The sequence below is a fragment of the Antechinus flavipes genome, chromosome 2 (assembly GCF_016432865.1).
Source record: "Antechinus flavipes isolate AdamAnt ecotype Samford, QLD, Australia chromosome 2, AdamAnt_v2, whole genome shotgun sequence".
Taxonomy (NCBI): domain Eukaryota; kingdom Metazoa; phylum Chordata; class Mammalia; order Dasyuromorphia; family Dasyuridae; genus Antechinus; species Antechinus flavipes.
In genome coordinates, this window is record NC_067399.1 from 484,206,347 (window position 1) to 484,220,140 (window position 13,794).

Below are 13,794 nucleotides of genomic sequence, written 5' to 3' on the forward strand. Positions count from 1 at the left end.
CATCTGTAAAATGGGGATAACAATACCTACACTATCTCTCTTACAGAGCTGTTAGGAAGATCAAATGAAATGATGTGAGAAAATACTTTGTAAACTTGAAAGTTCTATATAAATGTGAGCTATTATACTTCAGTGGATCTTTGATCTCTTTGATGTGGGTATTCCTTCAATGATATAGCTCTGGTCACTTTGGTAAATGCCAAGTAGAGGGTTGAGGCAATTTCTGAGTCAATTCAGGTCCCCAATCTAATTTCTATCTAAAGGATCCATGCAACTGTAACTATGCACCTGATTGTAAGCAAATCTGAAGGTATTAGAACTGGGGTATGAGCAAACAGTTCTCAAAAGAAGAATTACAAACTATTAACAACTTTATACAGATTATTAACAATCATATGAAGATTGCTCCAAATTGCTAATAAGAAGACACAAATTGGGGCATCTAGGTGGTGGACTAGATAGAGCACCAGCCATGGGAACCTGAATTCAAATCTGGCCTTAGAAACTTAATACTTCCTAGCCATGTGACCCTGGGCAAGTAACTTAATCCCAATTGCTTCAGAAAAAAAAAAGAAAAAATTAAGTAAACATAAATTAAAATAATTCTGAGGTTTTACTTCATAGCTAGTAAATCAGAGAAGATGATAAAAAGAAGAAAAGAGCTAGCATGGGGGAAGAGACAGACTAATAGCAATTGATAGAGCTTTAAATTGGTCCAATCATTATGGAAAACAATTTGAAATTAAACTAAGAAAATGATTAAAATGTTCATCACTTTTGACCTAGAGGTCAATATGCTAAACATATACCCAAAGGAAGTCAGATATAGAAAGAAAGGTCCCATATTCACCAAATTATTTATAGCAGCTGGAAACAAAGCAGATACCCATCGATCAGGATATGATTAAACAAACTGTGGGGCATGACTAAAAAGAGTATTACTGTGTCATAAGAAACAATGAATACAAAGAACAGAAGGAGAAATAGGAAGTCTTATGCCAAAGGGAAATAAGCAGAACTAAGAAAATAATGACTAAAATAATGTAAATGGAAGGAATAAATAGCAACAAAAATCAGAACTGAATGCTTTGTAATTATAATGGCCAGGTTTGGCCCCGAAGAAGAGATATAAGAGTTCACTTACTTTCTGGTTTTTATGAGTAAGGAGGAGGGACTAAAAAGGTACAACACATAATAAGAATTGATCAAAATACTGGTTGCTTTTTTTTTTAATTCTCTCTTTCTTATTCTTTGTTATAAGAATGACTTTTGGGGGCAAGGGATTTTATTAGGAAGTGGTGGTTATTTGGAGGCTAAAGTTGTTCCTGTATATAAAAGAACTGAGGTCTGAAACATTATGGTATCACATATTGGAGATAGATGATATCTTAGAGATCATCAGTACAGTCATGTCATAAATAAGGAAACTGAGGCCCATTGAGGGAAAGGCAATTGCCTAAGATCACACAACTGTTTTATGCCAGAGCAAAGACTTGAACCCTAAGAATTTTTCAACTCCTATTCTAGAATTCTTTGCACAACAGCATTGTCTCTAATGGAAATACTTAGGACTGATGAGAAATGTTTTTCTCATTAATTCTCCAATATGTGGGTCAACATTCAAATGAAGTCTGCAGAAGGCAGCCCCTTACAAATAGAGTAATCCAATTAGCTCTCATAATGTTAGAATAGAGATGGCTCTTCTGCAAATAAGTGCATTTTTATCCCTTCATCAAACTTTCAGATCATAAGTTCCAGGTATAGGATGTGAGAAAATATGTTATGCTTAAAAAAATCATATCCCTCAATTCTGATGGACATGGTTCTTTTCAACAATGAGATGATTGAAGCCATTTCTAATCTTGAGATGAAGAGCGCCATCTATAACCAGAGAGATGACTCTGGGAATTGAGTGTGGATCACAATATAGCATTTTCACTCTTTTTGTTGTTGTTTGTTTGTATTTTGTTTTCTTTTCTTTTTTTCCCTTTTTGATCTGATTTTTCTTGGGCAGCAAGATAATTGTATACATATCTTGGATTTAACACATATTTTTAATATGTTTAACATATATTGGATTATTTGCCATCAAGGGGAGGAGAGATGGGGGTGGGGAATTTGAAACAAGGTTTTGCAAGGATCAATGTTGAAAAATTATCCATGCATATGCTTTGAAAATAAAAAAAGGTTTAATTTAAAAAATCATAACCCTTCCCCAAATCCTTCAAAACAAGTCAAAAAAAAAAAAACCACAATCAGATTTGAAAGTAGGTATGAAAGTTACCTCATTTTGAATTATGGCTGTCAGGAGTTATGAAGGCTAAAGAAACTTGATGCAAGAGGGATGAGAATGACAACTGTTTCACACAGGCTGATTAGGAATGGTTGCAAAGTTCCAGAAATTTATGAAAGTTTTATTACTTCCCCCACCATAGGTAGATGACCTCTCCTTATAAACAGAACCAATGTTCAAAGAGCTGCTATTGCTTTTTCCTTTATTGAAGTAGTGCAAACCTTTTGGAGTTTAATGATTTTTCACACAAGGGCACCTATACTAAAGCTGTCTGAGGGTCCACCATCTAAAAGAAAGCTGCTTAGTGCCAATACTGGTCTAGTTGGACTTTGCATTTATGACTCTGTTTTCTTAGTAGTTCAATCTCCTATATAATGGATTTTTTAAATTAAACATTCAATTAGAAGTTATCATTACAGTTAAAAAAATCCCAGGCTTGAGGTGATAATTTGCTTCTTTGGTTTTCCACGAGTTTTCCACAAATTGATTTCATCATGTTTAGATACTCAGTTTGAAAGGAACCACAGAAGGGAATCATGTAGTTCAATTGCCACAAAGAAACTGATGGCTGCAGATGGAATTTGTATGAGGTTATATAAGGAGTTAGGAGCTAAGGGAAGATTTGAATCTTATGCCTCTGGCTCCATATCTAGTCAATTTTTTCATGTTCTAGATTTGGGATTCCATCTCTTTCTGCTACAGCCCCATTCATCACAGCTTCCTGTCTGTAAGCCCATTAAATAGAACATATTTCCCTAAGTAGTAGAGTGAAAATAAGGGCTAGACATATGATTTCATTGGTTTGGGAACTCTAAGATTAGGAAACTTCCTCTACGGCAACTTACATTGTAGAAAGTTGCTCAGAGCTCTGCAAGGTTAAGTGACTTGACTAGGGTCACACAGTCAGTACTTAACATTTATCACACTTAAACCCACGTATACCAGACTGTGATTTGCTTTTCTTTAGCTTCTGGATCATGATTCTTCCAACAAAGAAAAGGAACCTGATGTATAGAGGATAAGTGACTTGACCAAGTTCACGTAAGTAGTAAGTGGTAGAATTGAAATTCAAACTCAGGTCCTGTGACTCCAAGTCTAAGTTCAATGATCCTTTCATTGTATTATGATATAGCTAACAAATGCTGGAATACTAGATTGAAGTCTTGGCTTGACTTGTGTGACCTTCATCCTCTCTGAATCTGAATTTTGTCTGTAAAAGGTTGAATCCTTCCAGTTCTAAATTTCATGATCCTCCCGTGTCAGAACATTTGTAAAAATTGTAAATACAACAGTCATTTGGTAAAAGCAGACAGAGAAAGGGCAGCTACCTTCAGAGATGGAGCCTCAACCTGCCTAGCCTGCCCAGTTTCTGCCTTCATTCTCTGCTCCTTCCAGACTTGCCCTCTTTTTTTTGCTCCCTAGTTCAACTCAGTTTATGGATCTTGAGCTTGAAAGGACCTTACAAGTCATTTGGTCCAAGGCCCTCATTTTCCAGATGAGGAAACTGAGGTACAGAGATAACCAGCTAATGATTATGTGAAGCAAAATCCCAAATCAGTTCTCCCTGATTCCAAATTCATTCTTCTACCTAAGGTGCCATCTAACTCCACCCAACTTGGTGGAACTGGCCTTATCAAGTTAAACATTATAATTTTGGCTTTATTTCCACAGTAACATTCTGTCAATTCAATTTAATTCAATGAAAGAAAAAAACAAAAACTTTTAAGGGATTGATTGAGTGCAATGTTCTCTACTTCATAGTGGAAACATAATGATGATAAATGACATAATACCTACTCTCAAGTGGTTTACACTCTTTTGGAATCCCAAATGGTCTTTTGGAAGACCAGCTATGAGAATCTACATGAATCACAGTCCTAGTGAAAAATAGTCACAGAAATCCAAGGCAGAGGATATTCCATCTTTCCTCTAGCCTATTGTTGGTTTGGGGAGATAATGAATAGGTGGGGTGTTAGACTGGGTAAATCCTCTCACTATGTGTGTCACATAACCTTTTAGAACTGCTGTTTCCCTGTAGATAAAACAGGGATAATAATATCTGTAGAAGCTACTTCACAGCATTATTATGATGCTTAAAAGGAGTCATGTATAGGAAGTGCTTTGAAAACTTTATAATTTTATGTAAATGTCAGTGATTATTTATATGTATGGGGCTCAGCACTTAATTTCTTTTAAGTACATGGGCTAGTGTTTATTTTCAAGGCTACAGGGTCTACAAGGACAGGAGTGGGAAGGAGCTAGTGCTTCTCCTATGAGGTCTCAAAGCTTGCTTGGGGGACAGGGAGAAAAGGAGAGAAATGGTGCCTCCAAGAGAGGAAAAGCAATAGAGGGTCAGAAGATTAAGATGAAAGTAAAAACAAGAGAAGAAAGTAAGAATCCAGGGAAGGAAGGAAGAAAGAGTGAAGTGAAGAAGGCAGAAAAGAAAGGAGGGAGGGAGGAAGAAAGAGACAAAAGGTAAAAGGAAGGAAGGGAAAAAGGAAGGGAGAGAAGGAAGAAGGGAAGGAGAAAAGATTGAAGGGAGGAAGGGAGGAAAGAAGGGAGGGAGAAAGAAAGGAAAGGAGGAAAAAAGAAGGAAGAAAAGGAAAGAAGACAGAGGGATGGATGAAAGAAAGAATGTAAAAGAATCAATGTCCTTGTTTCCCATGTCTCAGTTTCCAGACTTCTGGTTTGTAGCACATCAAGCCAAGTCTTTTCCCAATCATACCCATGGCCCCATCTTGGCACTGAAATCAATCACTTCCTCATCTTCATTCCCATTTCTTCTTGCTGAGAAAGCAGGAGTCTGATTTTTCCACCCAGGACATTAGCTGAGCTCCTTCTGATTCCCAGCTTCAAGCCCTCAACCTTTCTTTAAATAGCCACTTCAATGAGGACTGCTGCTTTCCTCTAGCATGCAGAGTTCCTTCAACTTGCCTTGCTAGTGTTCCTTCTAATGCAAAAATACAAAACAAAACAAAAAAAACGACCTCTCTTCTCCTGCTTTTTGTAACCCAAAGCTGAGTCTCTCTAACCAACGATCATAGTCTCTATGCACATAAAGCAGATTTAGAGGTCCTGGAGAGAGGAAAAGGTGAGGTGCAAAGGGCCAACCAATTATTTTCCTCTCTTGTCCAGGCATAAATTCTTTTTCAAAAATACATTTTATTGATATCTTCTGTTTTTAGATCACTTGCTTTTCATTATATCTCTCCTTTCCACATCCCCCACCATCTCTTAAAACAAAGAATAAAAATAGAAAAAAATCATTTGAGCAAACTAATCAACACAATGAAAAAAATTTGACATTATATGAGATGCTGCATATCTGTAGTATCTCGCCTCTAACCACCTGGGGCATAAATTTTCCCCCAGACTTTGTTATAAACCTCATCCTATTATGATTCACTTGGTGAGCTATGACCAGTGATAATGGGACCAAGTTTATGAGTTGGATGCCTACGACTTCATAGCTTCATGGACCACAGACTACCCTTCTAATTCTAGGCTTTCTTAGGTCACAAGAGGAAACAGGAGAGCGAGCAAATGGTACCATGTAACCCATCAACCTACATTAATAATTCAAAAGAGTTCTGATTTTATATGGTCATAATTTTAAAACTAAAATGGATCTTAGAGTCCATCTAGTCTAGCTCCCTTTATTTTACAGAAAAGGAAACTGAACAACAGAGAATTTAAGTGACTGTTAATAAATGTCTAAGGTGGGACATGAAACTAGGTTTTCCTGGTACCAAGTCAAATCCTCTATTCACTTCAATGAGTAGCCTCTCTAATGATACAGTGAATCTAATTAATGTTACTCTCTCCTCACTCTTGTGAATGGCCTCACTAATTGACTCAGACTGAATATAAATAGCAATTATTTCTGCTTTGATGGGAAACCATGAGGGTCTTCCCCTCCCAGAGTCATTTATTTATTTAGATTTTTTTTTTGAGGGGAAGGTTGGTGAAAGAGGAGCTTCTTTGACTCAATAATTACCTACCCTTATGGTGCAGTGGATAGATTTCTAGCCCTGAGTTCAAATTCAGTCAGATACTAGCTTTGTGACCTTGGGGAAGTCACTTAACTCCAGTTACTTCAGGAAAAACAAAACAAACCAAAAAACCCCTTCATAGCTCTAATCACTGAATGGGTATGGCCTCAATCAAACCAACCTGTGGTAGACCTTAGCTTAAAAAGACCAAGGTCTCCCACTGTCTCCAGGGACCTCTCCAGTCGTTCAAATCTATACCTGGCCCTGGACATATTCCCTCACTTTAATCCAATTCACTTGCAGGTCACATCATCCCCTCCCTGATGTCCTGGTCCTCTTGGAGAACGAAGGACAAACAACAACAATTACATCACTGTCTCCCCCATCCTCATACACCATAATTCACCCCCTGGGAGCCAGCCTTCTCATGCTGAATCTCTGGATTTGACCAGCCTGGTGCTTTGACAAGAGAGACACTTTCCATCATAAAGTCTATCCTTAAAGCTTGGTTGAACCTGCTCAAGTTTTTGCTTCGCTTATATAGCCTTCCAGCAGCCATTTGATACAGTGCAGGGAGGACTGTGCCTGGAGTCAGGAAGAACTGAATTCAAACCCAGCCTTAGACATTTACTAGCTTTGCGATTCTGCACAAGTCACTTTATCTCTGCTTCTGTTTTCTCAAATATACAGTGGGGATGATAGTTATAGCACTACCTCCCACAGTCATTATGAGGACCAAATGCGATAATATTTGTAAAGCAAAATTCCTGGCACGTAGTATATACTGAATAAGTGCAAGCTATTATTATTTTTGAACCCACAACAAAGGGTGCACCCAAAGGAGATTTTTCTATACCCCAGCAAACATACATACATTTCAAAACTTCAGTGGATTTATAGATCACAGAGCCTCAGACCCTCAGAGTTGGAAGAGACCTTAGAAGACTTCTAGACTAAATTACATATAAAAAAGAATTCCTCCCATATTTCCTTAACAAGTGATCATGCAGGTTTTTCTGGATGACCTCTAGTGAGAGGAAGTTTATTGACTCCCATAAGAACCCATCTTATTTTTGGACATCTCTAATTGTTAAGGAAGTTTTTCTTTATGGGAAATACCAAATCTTCCTCTTGGCAATTTTCACACATAACTTTGAGATTGAATCTTTTGAACCAAGAATATGTTGAAGCATTCTTCCATATGATAAGTCTTCAAAGATTTGAAGATGGTCAACAAGTCCACTTTCTCCCACATTTTATCTGTAGGAAAAACATTGCTAATTCCATCGATTCATCCTTAGATGGCACTATCCTAAGGGCCTTTATGACCCTTGTTGCTCCTCTCACCTGGATCATTCTTCAATTTATTGATAGCAATCAAAATTAAAAATAACATTCCAAATATTGGATAAACAGTTTAGAGCAAGGTAGACCTAGTATCTTCCTAATCCCAGAAACCATACCTCTTAAAAAAATATTCATTTTTTTGGCTTCCATCTCACACTCTTGAATTCATACTGAGATTCAGTCTATCAAAACCCTGAACTATTTTTCACATCAAATGCTGTCTTAACATGCCTCCTTCAACTTATTTATGTAAAATTGGTTTATTGTGCACATTTTGACATCATTTTTTTTTCATCTGACGCTGTGACTTCATTGCTGGAAGGGATTTCCAACGTAGAGATTGCTCCCTAGATTAGTAATTAATGAACAATTTACAATCACACAGACCTTCCCGGGACAAGAAGAGATTATCTTTAGTTAATACAGGTCAGGGGAAGGACTTGAACTAAGGTCATTATGACTCTGAAATGATATCTCTTCACTGTGCCATGCTATCTAGAAAATGCAGTAATGGCCCCTGTGTGCTCTGCCCTGGTCAGACCATGTTCAAAGTGTTATGTTCTGCCCTTTTCAGTCCAAAGATAATTTTCCTTGGCAGAAAAAACAGAACTAAAGTAACAGATTGACAATTCAGCCTTCTCTCCATCATTGGTTATTAGTCCTGCATCCACAGTGAGCAGTGGTCCTATTCCTTTTCTGATTCTCCTTTTTCCCCTTGTAGATCAAAGACATCTTTTTTCTTTCTCTATTGAAATGCCTTTGCTAGGCTCAGCTGAGGAGACAGATGTAGGATTCATGTAAAGATAAATTTCCTGGCAATTAGGGGCATCCATCAGTAATTAGAGACATCCCAAAGTAAAGGAAAGGTCCCTTGGGAGATAATGAGCTCTCCCTCACTAGAGATCTTGTTGTGGTCGGATGAACATTTGGAGATGCTGTCAAGAAGATTCTTGTTCAGTCCAAATTGGGCCTCTCAGGGCCTTTCTAACTCAAGATTCTGCAAGATTCTATGATTTTTTTTTTCTTTGGGGCCAGTCCTGGGATTTCATCATTATAAGGAATTCCCAAAGAGGAAACTTCCTTTTACCCATGTAGATCTGAGTGTACTTTTCAACTTTAGTGAATTTTAAAAAGTTGGCTGGGACATTGAGAAGTTACTTACCTAGAGAAATATGGCTAGTAAGTGACAGAGGTGGTACTTGAAGGTAAATCTTCCTGACATCAAGACTAGTTCCTATCCACTACAATATGGTGCTTCTCTCTAGGATTCTTCATTCCTTTTTACTTCTATGCCCATCCCTAATGGCTCTTCAGCTTACACAGTCCAGCCCATTCCAAATGTAAATCACTATCTGGGCCATAAACATTTCCCCTCCGTTTGGGTTTTTCCATGTGGACTGTTAAGCTGAAATCTTTTGATTAATTGGCAGTCTTATGATAGAGGCTTTGCTGTGTTCTGATCAGAATAAATCAGTGCAAAGTCATCTGCCAGTGAAAACACCCCAAAGACCTCATTATCAATAGGAGATTCCTCTTTCCTTTGGACTCTGTGCTGGACATCATCCATGCCTTCCTCCAGTGACGAGCACCTTTGAATAGTGTGTGCCTTTCTTTTTTATGCAAACACCCCATTAATGGAAAAACACCTCAAAGAGAGTGAGCTACAGATATTGGGTCAGGAGCATGATTTTTTTTTTTTTTTTTTTTTTTTTTTTTTTTGTGAGAAGGCACAGTACCTGAGATCAAAGCTTTGCATTTCTCTGTTGAGAAAGCATCTTAGAACTTCCTTTCAGAAGGTAGAATGAATGAACCAAGTTTTCTTTCATACAGAAATGACTTTAGAAAGTCTTTCACCAGGGAAGGTATTTTATTTGGCAAAGATAAAAAGCTACTAAATATTTTATAACAAATTGGGGCTCATTTCAGCCTATATCCAAGCTATATCTCATAGGATAAAATGCAAACTCTTTTAACTAGCATTTAAAGCTCTCCATAATCTCATTCCAACTTGGCTTTTCAGACATCTTGCTCATTTATCCCCTTCACATAATTTATGTTCTAGTCAAATTGACCTATTTGTTGTTCTCTGTACATGACATTTAATTTCCCACCACCATGTCTTTGTATGTGCTATTCCCCAATGCCTGAAACACTCTTGATTCTCACCTTTGCCTCTTGGCAAAGATCTCTTCAAGGCTTAGTTCAAGTATATGCCTTTTCTTACTACCTTGCTTCCCCTATTTATTAATGTTCTCTTGCCCTTGATATGTCCTTATATTTATTCTATCTACCTATCATCTATCTGTCTATCTACCTACCTATCTATTTACCTATATATCTATCATCTACCTACCTTTCTACCTACTTACCGCTCTCTCTCTTTGTCTCTGTCTCTGCCTCTCTGTTTGTCTCTCTCTGTCTCAGTCACAGTCTCTCTGTCTCTCTCTCTCTGTCTCTCTCTCTTTCTATTACTTTTGTTTATATGTGGTACAACTCCTTCCCAATTCCCCCAGGAGTTTTATTTTTGTCTTTATAACCCTAAAATCTAATAGAATGCAAGGTAGAGAATAGGTGCCAGATAAAAGATTGTTTTGGCTTGTGTTGAATGTAGAGGAGAATGGCTTGCCCTACCACGGTCAGCCAGGCCCTTTCTAGCCCTTTCAGAGCCAGCACCCTGATTGCTTGCAGGGAAATAGAGCTTTCCTTTAATAGTCATCGAGACTCTGCCTTTGAGGTTATTGGCTTGTTCATGCTGCTTGATGATTCCAGGTTGTTAGAGAGAGTGGATGATTAGCTCTTCTCCCCAGGAAGCTCTGGGCTTCACAGAAGAAAAACCACTAGTATTCTCTCACAACTCTTTCCTCTGACCTATAATACTGGGTCTCTTCTGGGATTGAGAGGAGAATTACTACCTTGACATGGAATTTCAGCTTTAAAGACATCTGTAAACTTGTTTCTCCAGTGAAATATTCTGAGATCACTGTGTTTCACAGAAAGTTAGTCATAATGGGAGCCAGAAATGGGGACATATTTGAATGAATTTATGTAGGGCCCAATTTGGAAATGTTCATTAGCACCACAAAACAATAAAGAATTTATTACTGTTGCTCTAGTCAGGCAATCTTCCCAGAAAGAGGGAAGGTTTGGAACCCATCCTGTAAATAATTTGTGCTTTACTGAACAGTGTCCTGGCTCTTAGAGAATATTTATAAAGTCAGCTCCTTCCTTTCCAGTTAGGATCAATGCTGCCCATCCATGATTCCTTCTTACACATACTACTGGTGCATTTCTTTGGTATCTGTGTAAGTACAAGGTATAGTGGGGTGGGGGAGAAAAGTCAAAATAATACAGGGTCCTTAACAAGGTGTTCTCAGAGACTGCTGTTGGCATCCAGTTTTAGTTACCTTCCCATGTCTGACTTTGTATTCCTAACTTATGGCACTTCTTTCCATTTCTTTCTTCTTATTTATCCTTTATGACTGAGGTCATAAAAGTCAGTGACTCTTCTAGAAGAGCAAAAGAGTGGAACTCTGTGAGTGAGCTTTCTGAATTCTAGGATATAGAAACAGACTATTGTAATTGGCTGAATCTAGAATGTATAACAGCCATGATGGAAGATAGGAGGCTGCATGGTGTGGTGCTAAGAGTGATAGTATTTAAAGTCAGAAGACCTAGTATTCAAATCCTAGCTCCGTTAATCCCTCCCTTGGTGTCCTTGGACAAACCAGTTCACCTTTCTAGATTGCACTTTTTCTACCTATAAGATGTAAAAGGATCACATTAGATGCCCTATAAAATTTCTTCCAATGCTAAAGCTAAGATCTTTTGAAAATGAAAGGCTTTTTTACCTTTGAATTCTGTAATACTAAGGTAGTTTAGCAAAACATTATCAGACAAATGGGTGGGGGCAAATCTCTTGTTTGTTTCTTCTCTAGACTACCTCTCTACTCCCTCCCCTCTATAACTGGTACCATTCAGTGGAGTGAATTAGTGTTTAGTCACAATAAAAGCTATTCAAGAGGGAAGATCATTATTTTAATTCTATCTGTTCTTGCCCAGAAGGGGATTTTCATCATTTTTCCCATTGTGGAAATGTCTTATCTGGCTCCTTGAAGCAGTCATATGTCATTGACCTGGAAGATTAGTTTTAGATGGAGCAGAAGGTCAATTTCTTGACACTCTCTTTTCTCACTGGTCCCTGGTAGCCCTAGGCTCCCCATTCCCCCAGTTTTCACCTTTGCGTTTATAGGTAACATTTTACATTTGTCTCCATTGACCTTCTCCTCTGACATATTTGTACACTCACTTAATCTCTCTGGGGGGATTGGCATCCAAGAAGGCTATGGGGTCAGTTTGTTTTGAGGAGAGTTTGTGGGCAGGCACAGAGGCAGACTTATGGCACTCCCCATTTTTCAATTGCCTGGAAATTCTAGGTTCCTGGTCTCCTTTCTGGCCCCATGGGCCATATTCTTCTTCCCAGGCAGCTCAGGATAAACAATGGCCTAAAGGTTTTCTACTTATGATGTATTAGGGAGCAGAGAGCTCAGAGGACCAACAAGTATTTATTAAACCCTTACTATGTGCTAAGCACTGTGTTTTGGGATACAAAAAGGGAAGAAAAAAAAGTGGTCCTAATGTCAAGGAGCTCACCTTCTAATGGTGATGTGGACTCCAAAACAATTTTAAAGAAGATAAGAATTATTTTTGTCTAAGAATTTCAAAGAAACCAAAATTGGGGAACACCTTTTCTTTCTTTCTTTCTTTCTTTCTTTCTTTCTTTCTTTCTTTCTTTCTTTCTTTCTTTCTTTCTTTCTTTCTTTCATGGTGCTTAGAAAGTTTACCTTTAATCCGGGAAGACCTATTTTCAGTTTCACTTCTGACCCATATTCAATGTATGATGGTAAGTATGTATTATAGGCAATTTTTAAGATTGTAAGTTGCAGAAAAAGTGTCAATTAGCATTGGTAGAGGAGATTTCCTCATCTTAGAGTTCTTTATAACAAAAAAAAAAAAGGGAAAAAAAGGCATAGAACTAGATCCAGTCTCTATTCCCTTTTGAATGGAAAACCAAGATATTTCTTTGTATTTTTAAAAATGTTTTAGATATCTAGTGAACAGTTTAAACTGAGAATGAATTTACATATCATCTCTGAGCTGAGATTATTCTTCTCCTATATAACAAGCTTAAAGAGGGAAACATGTCTTTTTTTTTTTTTTAACCTTTGTTATATCTCTTAGCTTATAGTTCAGACCTTTGAGCACAGTAGCTGCTTACTGAATATCATAATATTGAATCAGGAATTCATACCAAAAAACTATAATTTCAAAATATTATCAGAACTGAATGCTTAAAATCATTATTTCAATTTTTGGAGTGCTTGTTTTGCCTTTGATTGACTTTGTAAACCCCTAAGTGAAAAGAATTTGCCCTAATTAGTCTTCCTACCCCTACCTCATCACCATTTTGATCTCTCTACTTCTGCCTGTTCTTGATTCCTTCCCAATTTTGGAATTGATGAATCAAATGCTGAGTTGGAAGGGAATTTAGAAGTCATTAAGTCCAACCACATCCTCCATGAAAGCATTTCTTCTGCAGAATCCCAGATTGGTCATCTGTCTTCCACTTGTTCCCTTGCCTTTTCATGAAGGACACTAAATGAAATAAAGTAGGTAAAATATTCTGCAAAGTTTTATGCACAGGAACCATTGAGGTATAGTGGAAAATGTGGATTGAAGACTAGGTTCAAGTCCTTTGAAATCTACTGGTTGTATGAGCCTGGGAAAATCACTTAACCTCTCTGTAGTTATCCAGGCAACTAAGACTATTCAACTGTAGAGAAAGTACTGACGCTAAATGGTAGAGGAAATTCCATCTAATCATGAAACCACAGGTCTAATTCCTAACTCTATAAACTTGTCAGCTATTTATATTATTTATTAAGTTCTTATATTCATGAAGTAAGGAAGACTTGAGTTCAAATCTTCCCTCAAACACTTACTAGCTATGTGACTGTGGACAGATTACTTATAAATTTTTCTATACCTGAATTTCCATATCTGTAAAAACTGAGAATAACCATAGCACCTAATTCCCAGAGTTGTTTGAGGTTTAAATGTGACAACATATATAGAACACATTGCAAACCTTAAAGCTATATTATA